This window comes from Schistocerca cancellata, chromosome 3 (assembly GCF_023864275.1).
Source record: "Schistocerca cancellata isolate TAMUIC-IGC-003103 chromosome 3, iqSchCanc2.1, whole genome shotgun sequence".
Classification (NCBI taxonomy): Eukaryota; Metazoa; Arthropoda; class Insecta; order Orthoptera; family Acrididae; genus Schistocerca; species Schistocerca cancellata.
In genome coordinates this window covers 547,362,189-547,368,188 of record NC_064628.1, presented here as the reverse complement: position 1 = coordinate 547,368,188, position 6,000 = coordinate 547,362,189, and the positions used below count along the sequence as shown (strand labels likewise).

Sequence of the window (6,000 nt, the reverse complement as noted above, 5' to 3'; positions counted from 1 at the left end):
GAAACAAGAAAATTCTGAACTAGTTGTTGAAAGAAAATCCTGCGTGCGTAGAAATCAACCCATTACTGAACAAAGTGACAAACATCCGCATATGTGTAATACGGCGAATAATACCACAGAACTCTGCCAGTGAAACAAGTGATAAGTATAAATGGAAAACAGTTTCCTATAATAAGAAGGACAAACGTAAAAGTGCAACGAACAAAGAAGATGACAAAAACGATTTTCTGTTAATAGGCGATTCTATATTAAAAAATGATGTTGTGCCGGACTGCAAGGTCGACGTTCGACCTGGAATAAAACCTTAAGTACCGACGATTACAGAGGCGTCTTAATCCACGTGGGCACAAACTCCATCCGCAGTAACAGTGAGGAAGAAATCGTGAATGAAACACGGAATCTGATTAGATCGGCGAAATCTGTATACCCAACATCCAGGCTGGTAATTAGTGGAATTATTCATCGAAGATCGGTAAGTGATACTTACATCAGCAGGATAAATACCGGCATTAGGGAACAGTGCAACACACTCGGTGCAGTATTCATTGACCCAAACAAATTCTAAAGCTGCAAGTGTCTGGGAAAAGACGGCCTGCACTTGAATAGATTAGGCTCTGTGAACCTTAGTAAAATGTTCATAGACGTGTGTAAAATCCTAAGAAGCAAGGGAAACTAATTCATTCTGACAGGGGTGACAAAGAAAAAACTCAAACTGAAAATAAAAAGTTTAGTTGCCAAACAAAGGATGCACGTGAAATAACTAAAAGAAAAAATGATCTATTGATGCACTGGAATATAAATGGCTTAGGGGCAGAACTACCAAATCGTAAATTTTCAAAGATCGACGAACTAAAAATTCTGCTTTCAGAATCAGTAAATATTAAAATAAACTGCTTAAATGAACACTGGTTAACAGAAGATAGTATAAAAGTACTAAATAGTATTAATAATTTTAAGGTAGCTGCTAGCTTTTGTAGAATAAGCAAATCTCGTGGAGGCTCCTGTATTCTTGTCAATTCTTCTGTAAGTTATACAGTAAGAGATTGTTTTAATTATTTAAATGAAGAAAGCGTCTTTGAAAGTTGCTCTGTAGAACTAAGTGGTCTGAATACACTGGTTATAGCAATTTACAGAATCCCTGAATGAGTGGTGACAAAAGTGTTTTTAGCCAAATTCGAATGCCTCCTGGAAAAACTCCAGAAAAAAAGTAAGAAAAAAGTTGTTATATGTCTTATTTGAAAGCAATGATTCAACAAAATTTCGTGACTTAATTCAGAAATCTGGTTCCAAGCAAAATTTTTCTGAAGGCACTAGGGAAAACAGCAGATCAGTGACCTGCATTGATGATAATATTATTACTAACTACAAATTTGACAGTGCACAAATACTGCTTAGACTTGGGTATTTCAGATCACTCAGCTCTGTTTATTGAGCTCCCAAAAACAAATAACCTAAAGCCTCTAGAAATGTGTATAAAAAGGGATCTCAGTAAAAGTAAAATGGATTTATTCCGCAGTAAATTAAGTATAATAAGCTGGCCTGTAGACTACAATAGTTCAAGCTCGATAAACTATGACAAATTCTTAAATTGTTTCTTAGAGGTATTTAATGAATCATTACCTCGTAGATATAAGCAAAAGAAAGTTAATGGTAAACTCAAATGGATTACAACAGGAATAAAAATTTCTGGTGCCAGAAAGAGAGAGCTCCACAATTAGTTAAAATCAAACAGAAATCCGAATTTTGTTATTTATGTCAAACAGTAGGCTATAAAGCTGTATTTAGGAAAGTTGTAGTGGCAGCTAAAAAAATGGCAAATAATAAATTCATACGAGAACACAGAAATGAGACAGAAGCAGTGTGGTCAGTTGTTCAGTCTGAATTAGGAGCCGAAGTAAAAATTCATGAGATTTTGAAAATTAGACATGAAAATGAAATTATAGTAAACCCTGTTCAGATGTCAAGTTGTTTCAATGAATTCTTCCTAAATGTAGTAAGATCGGATGTGGATATGACATTCTATCAGGGCATCACAAATTTGGAAAACAGCCAGAATACATCTTTTAAACAATTTGAAAAAAATCACCCAAAGGAATGTGGAAAAAGAAATATTGTCTCTAAAACACAAAACGTCACATGGATGAGATGAAATAACAACATCTGTAATCAAGTATGTGTACGATATTATTTCTCAACCACTGTCAACTATTATAAATCAATCTTTTGAACAGGGATGCTTTCCAGATGTATTGAAATATGGTGAGATCAAACCTCTATTCAAGAAAGGATCGACAGAAGATATGGGGAATTACTGCCCTATCTCTCTCTTGCCGGTCTTCTCTAAAGTGTTTGAAAAGATTGCAGCAAAACAAATTAATAACTTACTTACTGTAAATGATATAATTTTTAAAAACCAGTTCGGATTCCAACAGGGTAAAAGCACTGTGAATGCTATAAATGAGTTTATCCAAAAAATATGCTCCACATTAGATAAAGGTAGAAAGGTCACAGGTATATTCTGTGAGCTGACTAAAGCTTTTGATTCGGTGAACCATGCATTACTCCTCCACAAATTACAGATGTACGGAATCAGGGACACTGCTTTAAAATGGTTTAGCTCTTACCTGTCAGGTAGGAAACAAAGAGTAATTTTAACTTCAAATGGAACCAATTATTCATAAGACTGGAAAAAAGTTCCACAAGGAGTCCCACAAGGTTCTGTATTGGGTCCCTATCTGTTTCATTTTTACATATATGACAAACCACTTGCTATTGATGTTCATTCAGTCTTATTTGCTGATGATACATCAGTTCTAATTGAAAATGAGGTATCTGAAAATATTACAGAAAAAGCCAAAAATACTTTAGAAAAACTTGAATCTTGGTTCTATCAAAATGGACTAAAACTAAATGTAACTAAAACCAAAATGATGCAATTTGAAGTTAAATCAGTAGAAAGGAGTGAAATAAAGATAACTTGGAATGATCAGGATATTACAGAAGCAAACCACATGAAGTTCTTAGGCCTAAATCTTGACAAAAATTTAAATTGGAAGGTACACATAGATTACTTAGCAAATAAACTGAACAACTTAGCATTTGCAATGTTTATTTTGTCAGGTGCCACAAACATGGATACCAGAAAGATAGTTTATCACTGCTACTTCGAGTCAGTTATTCGTTATGGCATAATCTTCTGGGGAAATTCAGCAAATGTCACTAGGCTCCTAGTATTACAAAAGAAAGTATTGCAAAAAAACGAGAATCCTGTCGACCACTGTTAAATAATTTAAAAATACTATCTATCCCCTCACTTTACATATATGAGATGGTGATGTTCCTATATAGGAATCAACATACACTAGACACTTTCCATTTTGACCACAACTACAGCACTCGCCACAGAGATAACTTCAAACTTCCAACACATCGTGTAAAACTTTATGCCCAAATGCCAGAGTATATGGCGCTAAAAATTTTCAATAAAATAAATGGCAGTAACATATTTAAAATGGAGATTGGTTCACTGAAAAAATTGCTCTTTACTCTTCTGGTGGAAAAGTTTTATTATTATGTCGATGAATTCATTGAGGACAGCTTCACAGTCTGAACACAGGGATTGTATTACTTGTATTATTTTATGTACATGTGCAGCTGTAACTTAGAAATGTAAAATATAATGTAAACTTTTGTATTTCTCTCAAAAAAGTGAAAAAAGTTTCTTTTGTAAACCTTGACATGTCTCCTGTACATCAAATCAAACGATTTGAAAATTGTACGTAATGAGATGAATAAACCACATATCACATAACATAATTACTAGCATTTTTATGTGAAAAAGTGTATGATATTCCTTCCTCACCCACGGGTTTTGTGCAGTGCTTATTTACAAAATTTCAGGTAGCAGACAGCACCTCTTCAATCATGCAAACACACCATCCCTCCCCTTCCCCAGCCATAAAAATCACATTTCAATTTTTGGAAACTTATGATAAAACATACAATGAGAAATCATTTTTACAAAATGCTGTTCTAAAATTTAGGTTTTTAAAACATTATTTCTTGTAATGTAACGAATAAAACCACAAAATTTAATACACTGAGGGTGATAAAAGTCATGGCATACTTCCTGATATTGTGTCAGACCTACTTTTCTCTGGTGTAAAGTGGCAACTTGACATGGCATGGACTCCACAAGTTGCTGGAAGCCGCCTGCAGAAATGGTGTCTCTGTGGCTGTCCATAATTGTGAAAGTGTTACTGGTGCAGGATTTTGTGCGTGAAGGGAACTCTTGATTATGCCCCATAAATGTTGAACAGAGTTCATGTCAGGTGATCTGTGTAGCCAAACCATTTGCCTAAATTGTCCAGAGTGTTCTTCAAGCCAGTCATGAACAATTATAACCCAGTGATACGACACATTGTCATTCACAAAAATTGCAGCATTGTTTGGGAACATGAAGTCCATGAACATCTACAAATGGTTTCCAAGGGGATGAACGTAACCATTTCAATATCATTGACAAGTTCAGCTGGACAAGAGATCCCAGTCCATTTCATGTAAACCCAGCCCACACCATCACAGAACCACGGCCAGCTTGCACAGTGCCTTGTTGACAATTTGGGTCCATAACTTTGTGCAATCTGCACCATACTCAAACCCTACCATCAGCTCTTACCAACTGAAATCGGAACTCATCTGATCAGGCCACAGTTTTCTAGTCATCTAGAATCCAAATGACATGAACACAAGCCCAAGAGAGGTGCTGCAGGCAATGTCGTGCTGTTAGTAAAGTCACTCATGTCTGTGACCTGATACTGTAGCCCATTAATGCCAAATTTCACCACACTGTCCTAAGAGACATGTCCACCATCATCCCACATTGATTTCTGCAGTTATTTCAAGCAGTGTTCCTCATCTGTTAAGACTGACAACTCTATGCAAATGCTGCTGCTCTCGATCATTAAGTGAAGGCATTGGCCATTGCATTGTCCATGGTGAGAGGTAATGTCTGAAATTTGGTGTTTTTGGAACAATCTTGACACTGTGGATCTTACAATATTGAATTCCTTAACAATTTCCAAAATGGACTGTCCCATGGTTCTTACTCCAAGTGCCATTCTGTGTGCCATAATCCCATCAAAAAGATTTTCATATGAATCACCTGAGTGAAAATGACAGCTCTGCCAATGCACTACCCTTTTACACCTTGTGTATGCAATTCTATTGCCATCTGTATATGTGGGTATCGGTATCCCATGACTTTTGTCACTTCAGGGCATAAACAGTAGGTGCTACCTTCTGTCCTCAGAGCAGTGTCATGCTGCTCCCTAGTTCTGCTCGATATATATGGGCACACGTCAGTAGTCTTCATGACTGTGACTCATGTTTTCAACTGTTGCCAGTAACTTGATGAAGCAGAAGTTTTGAGTTGTTGTTGTTGTGGTCTTCAGTCCTGAGACTGGTTTGATGCATCTCTCCATGCCAATCTATCCTGTGCAAGCTCCTTCATCTCCCAGTACCTATTGCAACCTACATCCTTCTGAATCTGCTTAGTGTATTCATCTCTTGGTCTCCCTGTATGCTTTTTATCCTCCACGCTGCCCTCCAATGCTAAATTTGTGATCCCTTGATGCCTCATGACATGTCCTACCAACCGATCCCTTCTTCTAGTCAAGTTGTGCCACAAACTTCTCTTCTCCCCAATCCTATTCAATACCTCCTAATTAGTTACGTGATTTACCCACCTAATCTTCAACATTCTTCTGTAGCACCACATTTCGAAAGCTTCTATTCTCTTCTTGTCCAAACTATTTATTGTCCATGTTTCACTTCCATACATGGCTACACTCCATACAAATATTTTCAGAAACGACTTCCTGACACTTAAATCTATACTCGATGTTAACAAATTTCTCTTCTTCAGAAATGCTTTCCTTGCCATTGCCAGTCTACATTTTATATCCTCTCTACTTCGACCATCATCAGTTATTTTGCTCC

General features: G+C 36.5%; 1 long non-coding RNA gene across 2 annotated transcripts in view; it reads left to right on the top strand.

Moving 5' to 3' along the window:
• The first annotated feature begins 301 nt into the window (after positions 1–301).
• LOC126175384 (uncharacterized) overlaps positions 302–6,000 on the top strand; it is a 75,497-nt gene continuing 69,798 nt past the window's right edge. For both annotated transcript variants that reach the window (XR_007535556.1, XR_007535557.1), the window contains exon 1: positions 302–472. This is a non-coding gene — a long non-coding RNA (uncharacterized LOC126175384). The remainder of the gene's footprint in view (positions 473–6,000) is intronic.